The sequence below is a fragment of the Tursiops truncatus genome, chromosome 1 (assembly GCF_011762595.2).
Source record: "Tursiops truncatus isolate mTurTru1 chromosome 1, mTurTru1.mat.Y, whole genome shotgun sequence".
NCBI lineage: Eukaryota > Metazoa > Chordata > Mammalia > Artiodactyla > Delphinidae > Tursiops > Tursiops truncatus.
Window position 1 is genome coordinate 113,906,515 of NC_047034.1, and position 12,383 is coordinate 113,918,897.

General features: G+C 35.0%; 1 pseudogene; it reads left to right on the forward strand.

The window, feature by feature from the left end:
* The first annotated feature begins 9,342 nt into the window (after nt 1-9,342).
* Nucleotides 9,343-9,814, forward strand: LOC101333260 (ubiquitin-conjugating enzyme E2 variant 1-like; annotated as a pseudogene).
* The last annotated feature ends 2,569 nt before the right edge of the window (nt 9,815-12,383 follow it).

Here is a 12,383-nt window from a genome sequence, read left to right on the forward strand (position 1 = left end):
AGCTTAAGACATGAGAGATTTTCTCTGCTGTCTCTGAAGTTCTTTCTCTGAAGAGTTCTTTCCTCTCTGGTACCCTACTCTGGAAACTCTAGCTCCTTGTCTTCCCTGAATAACAATTTTCTTCATCTCAGAGAAAGTATTTAGTTCCCTAGGTCCCCCTCCCTGAGCCACAGACAGGAAACTCTCTCCAGCCGGAAAGCTGGGCACTCATAAAGCTCACCTCTTTTGTTTCCCATCTCTTGTGGATTACTGTCCTTTGTTGCCTGATAGCTGGTATCTTCAATGTTTTGTTTTGTTTTGTTTCTTCTTAATATATTCTGTCCATTTTTTTAGTTAGTTCAGTCATGAAGGTAAATCTGACCCCTATTATTCTATCTCTGCTGAAGCAACAGTTCCATTGGCTATAATTTTATCTTATTGCTCTTCTGGAAATTTCTTATACATATGATCTTCCACTGTATTATATTAGATAAACAAAAAAAATTTAAAAAGTATTGAAATTTCTATCCTCTACCCATAGACCTTGCAAAAATACAAAACCTATTTAATCAGAATTTGACAAGTTAAGAGCAAGTTTAATATTCTTAGAAATCCATCAGTATCTTCAGGCTATAGTTTGTGGCTTAGTGGTTGGATCTTAGTGACCAAAGCCTTAAGTAAGGCTAAATAATAACAAGTAGGAATGAATAAAAGTTCTTATTTTTTGAAATATTCCCTATGTAGTAATGCTCGCACAACAAGATACCTGAACTGTGATATCAAAATACATTTTAAAAAATATGAGCACTTTCTTACCAATAAGTTATGAACATTTTCAATCTTCATGAAAATGGTCAACAAAAAATTCCACACTATAAAACATAATAGTTTCTAGCCACATGTGACTATTGAGTACTTGAAAAGAGGCTAGTGGAACTAAGGAACTAGATTTTTAATTTTATTTTGTATTTATTTTAATTTTAAAACTAAAATATTTAAAAATATGATTGGAATCATTTGAGCTTGTTAATCTAATTGTTCATGTGTAAATTTTATGAACTCTGTATACACATTAATATTTTTGATAAAAATTTAGTCCAAATTGAGATGTACGGGCTTCCCTGCTGGCGCAGTGTTTGAGAGTCTGCCTGCCGATGCAGGGGACACGGGTTCGTGCCCCAGTCCGGGAAGATCCCACATGCCGCGGAGCGGCTGGGCCCGTGAGCCATGGCCACTGAGCCTGTGCGTCCGGAGCCTGTGCTCCGCAACGGGAGAGGCCACAACAGTGAGAGGTCCGCATACCGCAAAAAAAAAAAAAAAGAAAAAAGAAACAAATTGAGATGTACTATAAGTGTTAAATAGACACCATATTTTAAAGACTTTATAGGAAAAAAAAACTAAAATTTTCCTTAATAATTTTTATATTGATTACAAGCTTAAATAATAATTTTTTGAATATATTGGGTTAAGTAAATATATTTTTATCATTATTATTTTTTTACTTCATTTTAATGTAGCTACTGGAAAATATAAAATTACATAGAAACCTCATATTTCTATTGAATTAGTGCTTATTTAATGATTATGTTTTGATATGTATATTAACTAATTTATTAAGAAATACTTTGAAAAGTCAGCATGATTCTGTAATTGACAATTACCTAAGATAATTTAAACTATCACAGACTCTCCGATACAAGAGAAGTCCTACATACTAAAATTTTTACTAGAATTGCAGATCTGAAACCTGTCATTGAATTTTGTTACTTAGGCATGCATTTTTAAATGATGAATCAATCACCATAAATCAAAGAATTGAAAAAATGAGACAATCAGTCTGTCTTTTGGAAAACAGAGAGGAAGAAGGGCCAAAGTGTCAAAGCTCTAGACATTGCTAACCAGCAGTTTAATGTTCAACTATTTATTCAGACTGTGAGTCCTTAGAGAATTTAACTAGGTGATAAACTCCTTTCTATGTTAATTTCATAAACATGAAAACAAATATATCAACAAATATATATTGAGTACCACTATGTGAAGAACATACTAAAAATGTATGGTTAGGGAAGTATGATTTAAACAAAACAGTTTAAATGTGCATTAAATATGATACAGATTCCTTGAAACATAATGAGATAGCCCTGAATTTGACTTTTGGGAAATGTGTTAAGGTAAAAGCTAAGCTACTTTATTTAACAAAGTAAAAAATATATAAGTTTATTTCCCTTTCAAGTACTGCCTGGTCTATTTAGTGGCCTAGGCTAATTCTATATTTCTGTATGATTTCCTAGGTTATTGATTTTGTCTTCATGGCTAAATTTAGATTGCTGCAGTATCCATTTGCTGATTTATGGGAAGAAGGGGAAATAAATCCCGGGCAATCAATTTATTTTTAAACAAGTCATATGGAAGGTGTACATATTAGTTCTGCTCATATACCATGATTGAGAATTTAGTGACATGGCCACACAAGTTACAAGTGAGGCTGGAAAATGTATTCCCAGGTGGCCAGTTATGTGTCCAGCTAAAATTCTTCTGTTGTCCAATAGTGGGAATAATGAGGCCTATTAGAGATAGAGAACCCTTGTTCTGATCGATTATCTAAGAGTATGGACATATATGCTCTAGTGTATGTACAATGTTGATAACAATATTGTGTAAGAATGCAGAATGCCCACAGAGAGTAAATCATTGTCAAATATATGTATATAACATAGCAAAATTTTAATACCAAGTGTAGATTTCCTAGTTGTGTAATCTCTGCTTGAATTGCTTAAGAAAGGTATAGTTTGTTGTGGGCAAGGTAATCTGAAGGGAAGGCCAGAATTTTCAAAAATTCTGATCCTATTCAATCTGCTTGCCTTATCTTTTTTCATTATACTACAACTTTAGAGACCTTTGTGGAAATGGGAGAATGAGTTTTGAAGAACAATTTGCAAATTTTATTTCTACTTCTATTATTTCATAGTTGTTTGACTTTAAGTGAATTTCTTAGTTTCTCTGAGCTTCACTCTTTACCATATGTAAAAATGTAAGAATAGAACATATTTCCAATAATTTTCTGAAGATTAAGTGAGAAAATACATATGGAACTACCATATTCTAATGTGGTTAGCATTCTGTATTTGTCAGGTGGATGAATAAATCAAGAAAAGTGACGATCTCTAGTTGGGTTTATGTTGTGTACTATTATAACCATAGTATATTTTGTGTAAAAAACTTCAATAAGGAGTTTTTGGAAGAGATCATACCATATGTCTTGCAAGACATGATAAGGATTTTGGACTTTATCTTTGGAGCCACTGAAGAGTTTAAAGGAAGTAAATGATAGGATTAAATTTTCATATTTTACAAAGATTATTTTACTGCTATGTATAGAGAAATCAAAAGATATTTTGAGCTAAATTAAAATGAAAATACAACTTGTTGAAATTTGTGGGATGTAGCAGAAAAACAATGTTTAAAGGGAAATTTATAGCAAGAATCACATATATTAGAAAAGAAGAAAGATCTAAAATCAATAATCTAAATTTGTGCCACATGAAACTAGAAAAAGAGAAGCATATTAAATCCAAAAGAAGCAGAAGAAAGGAAATAATAAGTAGAGCAGAAATCAATGAAATTGAAAGTAGGAAACCAATAGAAAAAAAAAAAATCAGTGAAACCAAAACCTGGGTCTTTGAAAAGATCAATAGAATCTATAATTCTCTAGCCAAGTTAACTAAGAAGAAAAGATAGAGGACAAAGATTACTAACACTGGAAATCAGAGAAAATCACTACAAATCCCATGGAAATTAAAAGGTTAATAAGGACATACTAAGAAAAACTCTATGCCCACAGAATTTGATGACCTAGATGAAATGGACCAATTACTAGAAGATACAATTTGCCAAAACTCACACTGGAAGAAATAGATGATATGAATAGGACTATATCTGTTAAATGAATTGAATCAATAACTGACAACCTTCCAAAACAGAAAAGACCAGGCCCAGACAGGTTCACTGGTAAACTCTATAAAACATTTAAAGAAGAAATTATATCTGTTCTCTAGAGTCTCTTATAGAGAAAGAAGGACACATTTACTACCTTTATAGGACTTCCTAATTCATTCTGTGAGACCAGCATGACCTAATACCAAAATCACACAAAGACATTACAAGAAAAGAAACTTTAGACCAATGTCTCTTATGAATATGAATATTGATGCAAAAATCCTCAACAAAATAGTAGCAAATCAAATCCAACAATGTATGAAGAGAATTTTACATGATGACAAAGTGGGATTTGTCCGAGGTAAGCAAGGCTCATTTAACATTTGAAAATCAATTAATGTAATCCATCATCATCAATAGGCTATAAAGAAAAAATATATTATCAATAGGTGAAGAAAAAGCACCCATTCATAATAAAAACTCTCAATAAACTTGGAATAGATGGTAACTTCCTTAAGTTGATAATGAATCTCCACAAAAAGACCTATAGCTAACATCATACTTAATGGTAAGAAACTTGAAGCTTTCCCACTAAAATCAGGAACAAGGCAAGGGTGTCACCTCTCACCATTCCTTTTCAACATTGTGCTGTAAATTCTAGCTAATGTAATAAGACATGAAAAAGAAATAAAAGATATACAGATTGGGAAAGAAGAAGTAAAACTGCCTTTTTAATATAGATGAAATAATCATCTATGCAGGAAATCTGAAAGTATTACCAAAACAATCTCCTGGGGGGCTTCCCTGGTGGTACAGTGTCCTCTGATGCAGGGGACACAGGTTCATGCCCCGGTCCGGGAAGATCCCACATGCAGCGGAGCATCTGGGCCCGTGAGCCATGGCTGCTGGGCCTGTGCGTCCAGAGCCTGTGCAATGGGAGAGGCCACAACAGTGAGAGGCCTGTGTACCACCAAAAAAAAAAAAAAAAAAAAGAAAAATCTCCTGAGACTAATAAGTGATTGTAGCAAGACTGCAGGATACAAGGTTAACATAGAAAAGTCAAATTGTTTTTCTATATACTAGCAATAAACACGTAGAATTTGAAATTTAAAATGAAACAACATTTACATTATCACCCCCCAAAAATGAAATACTGTACTTGGGTATAAATCTAACAAAATATGTACAAGGTCTATATGAGGAAAACTACAAAACTCTGATGAATTAAATCAAATAACTAAATAACTGGAGGAATATTTCATGTTCATGGATAGAAAGACAATATTGTCAAGATGTAATTTCTTCCCAAATTGATTTATTGATTCAATAAAATACTAATAATAATCCTAACAAGTTATTTTGTGAATACGGACAAATTGATTCTAAAATTTATTTGGAGAGGCAAAAGAACCAGAATAGCCAACACAACACAGAAGGAGAAGAACAAAGTTGGAGGATTTACACTACTCAACTTTAAGACTTACTATGAAGATACAGTAATCAAGACAGTGTGGTATTGAGGAAAAAATAGATCAATGTGGCTGAATAGAAAGCTCAGAAATAGACCAATATTCATTTAGTCATCAGATCTTTGACAAAGGAGCAAAGGCAATACAGTGGAACAAAGATGAGATTCTCAACATTTTTGGGGGGAACAACTGTATATCCACATGCAAAAGAAATGAATCTAGACACAGACCTTACACTCTTCACCAAAAGTACTTCAAAATAGCTCATAGACCTAAATGTAAAAGTCACAACTTTAAAACTCCTAGAATATAACGTAAAAGAAAATCTAGATGACCTTGACTGTGGCTATGACTTTTTAGATATAACAGTAAAGGCACAGTCCATGAGAGAACAAACTTGATAAGCTGAACTTCATTAAAATTAAAAACTCTGCTTTACAAAATACAATGTCAAGAGAATAAGAACACAAGACACAGACTAGAAGAAAATATTGCAAAAGACACATCTGCTAAAGACTCTTATCCAAAAAATACAAGAACTTAATTATGAGAAAATCCAGTTAAGAAATGAGCCAAAGATCTTAACAGACATCTCACCAAGGAAGATCTGCAGATAGCAAAAATGCATTTGAAAAGATGTTCCACATGATATGTCATCAGGAAAAGGCAAATTAAAACAACACCGAGACACGACTGCATACATATTAGAATGGCCAAAATCTGGAACAATGACAGCATCAAATGCTGGTGAAGATGTGGAGCAATAGGAACCCTCTTACGTTGCTGGGGGAAATGCAAACTGGTACAGCCACTTTGGAAGACAGTTTCTGATTTCTTAAAAAACTAAACACATTCTTACCAAATGATCTAGCAATCACACTCTTTGGTATTTACCCAAAAAAGCTGAAAACTTATGTCTACACGAAAACCTGCACCTGGATGTTTATAGAAGCTTTAGGCAAGTAATTGCCTAAACTTGGAACAACGAAGATGTCGTTCAGTACATGAATGAAAAATAAACTGTGTTACATCCAGACAATGGAAAATTATTCAGCACTCAAAAGAAATGAGCTATTAAGCCATGGAAAAACATGAAGAAAACTCAAATGCATATTACTAAGTGAAAAAGCCAATCTGAAAATGTTACATAATGTATGATTTCAATTACATGATATGCTGGAAAAGGCAAAACTGAGGAGATGGTAAAAAGGTCTGTAGTTGACAGGGGTTGGATGTCATAAATTTGTCTGTACCTATAGAGTGTACTACATCAAGAGTAAACTGTAAACTATGGACTCCAGGTGATGATGATGTGTTGATATAGGTTCATTAGCTGTAACACATGTAGCACTCTGGTGGAGGATGTTGGAGAAGGCTATTTATATGTAAGTTCAGAATGTATATGGGAAATATCTATACCTTCCTTTCAGTTTTACTATGCATCTAAAACTACTCAAAAAATTGTCTTAAAACACACACACGGGCTTCACTAGTGGCGCAGTGTTTGAGAGTCCGCCTGCCAATGCAGGGGACACAGGTTCGTGCCCCGGTCTGGGAAGATCCCACATGCCGCGAGCGGCTGGGCCCGTGAGCCATGGCCACTGAGCCTGCACGTCCGGAGCCTGTGCTCTGCAACGGGAGAGGCCACAGTGGTGAGAGGCCCGCATACCGCACACACACACACACACACACACACACACACACACACACACACACACACACACACACACACACACACACATCATATGACTGTACTTATAAAAGGTTCAAAACTATTCCTGGGCATTACAGAATGATATTGGTTACCTTTAGTGCAGAGAACTGAGACAGTGGTTGGGAAGGGCCAAGAGATATTTTCTTTAGTACAAGTCACATTGTATTTCCTGACCTTGATGATAGTCTCCTGAGTTTTTTCATTTTGTGATGATTCATGGGGCTTTACTCCAGGATATTTATACTTCAATTATTTTTAATGAAAAAATAAAGAAGTAAGTAATCCAGAGTCCCTGTTCCCATTTTACTCTCTCCAAGTAGGAACTATTCTTTAACTCCTATTCTTGATTATAACCTAAATTTAGGCTTTAAATTTAGAGTATGGCTAAACAGAGTAGAAAGTTAAGAGTGAGAGATCCATGTTGAAATCAAGGTCACAGGATATGAAAGAATATAAATGAAGTAAATGATTGTTATCTTGGGCCAAAATCCAATATATACGTAGGAAAATATACTTATTTTAATTTCCAGGGATTCTGGAAAATGTGGCAGCATAGGCAGTTTAAAGTATACAGGATATTACTTGTCACGTTTACATTCCCACTACAATAATTTTTATTGGGGAACATGGGTTTATATAATTTCTTTTGGAAAAAGAGTTCAATTGTAATCAGAGAAAATAATGTTAGTATTCATTTGAATGTGTGAACATTTAATATTGACCATACAAAATTTTCAGTGGGGACTTAAAATGTGATATATGAGGGAGTTTAAGTACAATACATTTAATAACATGAACATTTGCTGTTTTACTAGCAAGAACTAAGTTTTCCTCATCTATACAACACACTTAGCAGTGTTAATGTTCTTCTCCTATGGCTACAAATAATCTTCAGAAAAACTTTGTAAAATTCCTCATCGTAGTCAATCTAGTGCTGACACTTATGTAGTTAAGTATGGCTATGTGCCTTTTAATGACTCATTTCATGGGAAAATAATCATTCTCTTAAACTTCCTGGACAAAGTACAAAATCTCCTCTGTGGGAGAGAGAAAGAAATCTATGCAAGACTTATTATGTTAAAGGAGGTGAATAAAAGGACCCTTGGCAATTTTCACCTCTGTAGAAGATGTCTGTTTATTGTTTGACATTTTCTTGACAGTCAGTTATTGAGATATAATGTGGAAACTTGGCAAAAGATGCATAGAATATTTTTTCTAAATTGTTGTTTATTGAACTTCACGCTTGTGTCAAACAGCTGGAGGCTAGGGGAAGGATATGAAGGCTTAAAGAAGACTGGCTCTGATGTAACTTTGCCTTTGCCTCTATCAAATAGGAAAATAATGAATTATTATGGGTAATAGAGGACAATAATGGTTATTGAAAGAAGGAAGATTCCTTTTACCTGGTCTACAAGAGCTTTAATTCTGAAAAGCCTTTGCCATGTACAGAAAGAAGTCCTATGGAAATTCAAATCACAGAAGCTGATCACATTTGTTAAAATACAGTTCTAAGACATGCCTAAAAGGTCAAGCATAAATGGAGATTCTAAATATTTATTTAAGAATCTCTCATTTTCCCACAATTTCTCCTAGTTTATTATATGTCTAGGATGTCCTTAAAGCTCTCATTAGGGCCACGAGCAGTCACCCACTATGGTCAACTATAGACCATGTATGTATATAACCTATGTAGCAGGAAATCAAAAACATTTGTTGTTACTTAAGTCCCCTTTCCAACCTTTGCCATCATTTTAATTTTCTAACTTTATTTACTGTCATGATTCTAACCTAGTGCATCATATTTTTGTAGTTATCTTTTTAAATAATAGACAAAACTTATGCAAGTTGTATTTTAACTTGTAGGTAAGGAAACTGAAGATCATATGTCACATATTTGGATTATAAGTGATGCAGTTGGAGAAAACATTATTTGAGTCAAAGTCCATCTGATTCCAGAGCAAATGTTTATCCAGTACTTCACTACTTGACTCCCATACCATTCTCCTTCAGGAAATTTTTAAAAAGATTAAGAAACCAAAAAACCTCTTACCAACTGCTAAAACTGCATATCAGTTATGTTATTTTGTGACCACTGGCATCTAAATGTGACATGGCTAATCTTAGGAGTACCATCCAAGTTGTGGAATGGGTTAAACTAAGTGCTTTGGGTGGTCACAAACACATTATTAAGTTTATACACTAGAAACAAATAGATTGGCTGGACTTTGAGGACAGCGATGCAAGATGGCAGCCCCTACAAGTTCGAGAATAGAAGCCCCTCATGTTGGAAGAATTCAAAGAATACCAGAAAACAGTAGGAGATGGCACAGTTAGCTGGGGTCTAGAAGATGACACACATGACACAAAATGGACAGGGATGCTAATTTGGCCTCCAAGAAAAATTTATGAAAACTGAATATTCAACATAAAATAGAATGTGGACATAAATACTCAGAAGCACCTTCCCTTTGTGAGATTTATAACAATAATATGAATTGAGTTAATAGTTCTAATGGAGTGATGAACTCAAGAGCCTTATCTGCTAGCAAAATGGCAGAATTCCTATAGCATCAAAGTTGTTCTATAAGAGCTCTGGCACCTAAGAGTGTTGAAAGAACATATGAAACTCCCTCAGCCACACAAGCACCCCTCCCCCTCTATTCTATTTAAACTGTTTTCATTTCACAGCAGTAAATCTTCTAGATATGTCTTGTAGTCCTTAAAGTTGTAGAAAGGAAACTCACATTCAAAGCAATTTATCTTAAGATCCTATAAGTGATACTAACTTTTTGTTCATTTGAAATATATAAATTATGCTATAACATGTAATCCTGTCAAGTGTAACCACTAATCCATTTAGTTGAACTTTTGGATTAAGAAAATAGATTTAAATTGATTTCCATTAGAACCGGTGGGTCATATCTAACTCAACTGAGAAAAGAGACATCACACAATCACTTTGTTGCTGATTATATGGCCTGGGGTCTCTGTGTTTTCTCCCATCACCTCCTCCTACATCCCCTGCCTCTTTCCTCTCTTTTCCTCTCCAGGTTGGGTGGTTTTTTAGATGTTAAAATTTCAGGTCACAACCTGTGGGACTATTGTTGGGTGTATGAAGGTTCCTCTCTGTACTCCTGGTTTCTTTTATCTTTTTTTTTTTTTTTCAGTCTTAAACTATGCCTACCTTCCCAATTACAGTCTTTTCCCCACTGTCCTCCATTACTCTTGGTGGAAGTATATATTGTACTCCCTATGCTGCCCTCTGAAATTGGCCTTTGATGAGGAATTCAGGAATTTTCCCATATCATCTTTCCCACACATTAAATAAGGAGTGCTACTTTTTCTTTCCTTCTCCTCAAGTTCCTTTTTGTACTGTCACCACCCAGAACTTTTCTTGATACTTCTTAGCTTTGAGTAGAAGCCATCAGGTAAGGTTGGAAAGAGTCTCTGACCTCCCTCATTTAGTTTTGGAACCACATTTAATTACTCTTCATCAGCCCCTGGGAAATGAGTATTAGGTCCTTAGCCCTGCCACTCTCTGCTGTCATCATTAGCTGATACATTTTTTTTTTTTTTTTAGCTCAGACTTTGATATAATGAAAAAAAAAATCATCACCAGTGTTATTCAGGTGTGCCAGCTCTTAAAGTCTTTGGTGGTTAAACTTGGATAAACCACATGAAGACACTTGTTAACACAAACAATCCCTCTGAATAAATTTTATTTTCCTGTAATTGCTTTTGCTTTTGAACATTGTAGAAGTTTTACATTTTTAAGTTTTAAATTCTTCTTAAATTATGAAGTTTTAAATAACAGGTCTCTCATTTGGTCATCTTTGCAATTCATTTGTATCTAGTTTGGAATCTGACAACTGGAATGAAAAGAACCTTGAATTCAGTGCATGTTCTGTTTGTTATTATTCTCACCAGGGATTAAGAAAGAACCCAGTATGCATGACAGATTCCTGAAACTGGAGGGCTTGACTTCCTGGTAAATTGCTGCCACTCTCTTAGCCTCTCCATGTGTTCACTAACCCAGAAGTCTCTGAACCCTGCCCTTTTGGCTTTTATGGAGCCTTCATTAAATTGGCATGATTGATTAAATCATTGGTATTTTGTTATTAAGTCAATCTCCAGCTCCTTTTCCCTGTGGGTAAGAGGGGCAGTGGGGTTTGAACTGAAAGTTGCAACCCTCTAATCATATGGTTCCCCTGGCAGCCAGTCCAACATTTAGGGACTTTCCAAAAGTCACTTCTTTAATATAAAGTCAGGTGTGGTTGAAAGGGTCTTGTGAATAACAAGAGACACATTTATTGCTCTTATCACTTAGGAAATTCCAAAGGTTTTAGAAGTTCTCAGTCAGGAACGGGTATAAAGATGAAATATAGATTTCTTTATCATAAATCACAATATCATAACAATACTAGCTTTGTGCCAGGTTTATAATTTCTGTCAATCATTTATGATCAGATTCTTAAAATCAAAAATCCTCTACTTAGTGTTTAATTTTATAAATACTTGAAAATGATTTTTTTCATATAGGTGACTTTTGAACTTCTAGTTAAATAATTATATATATACTAGTTAAATAATTTGAAATGTAGGTATAGTTTCTTTTTTTCTCTTTTTGTATTTGGCATTCTAAATATACCAAAATAAAATAATCCAGGATATATTCAAGATGACGGAGAAGTAGGTGGATGTGGAGCTCATACCTCCACAGATGCATCAGGAATACATCTATAGATGCAACAGTTCTCACAGAACACTGGCTGAAAACAAGCAGAAGACCTTGGACACCAGAAAGGACTATAAAGATCCCTTCATAACTGGAAGGGAAGCATTTGAGGCTGTCAGAAGAGGGTGAAGTAGCAGACCTGGGGCAGACGGGACAGAGTGAGAAATACACAGACAGTCTCCACCACAGCCCTACATGTCCCAGATGGGAACGTGTGTTCACAGGCTACCCCTCCAAAAGCAGAGACAGTGAGAGGACGTGTGTGCACTGGTCCGCATGGGGAAACAGTAGGGATGGAGCCCGGCACCACCTCCTGGTTCTCCCTCCAGGGAAACCAGGAAAACAAGAACTAGCAAGAGCTTGACAAATGCCTGGCTTTGAATTGGAGACCATTCACCTGACTATTGTTTCATTTTGGAAAATTCACTGAAAATAAGTAAGAAAAAAAATACCTGAAAGAAAGAAAACAAAGAACAAAATACCCCAGAATTCCTAAAGAACAGGTCCTGGAACTCTGGCTGGGAGTCAGGCCTGAGTCTCTGAGGTCGGA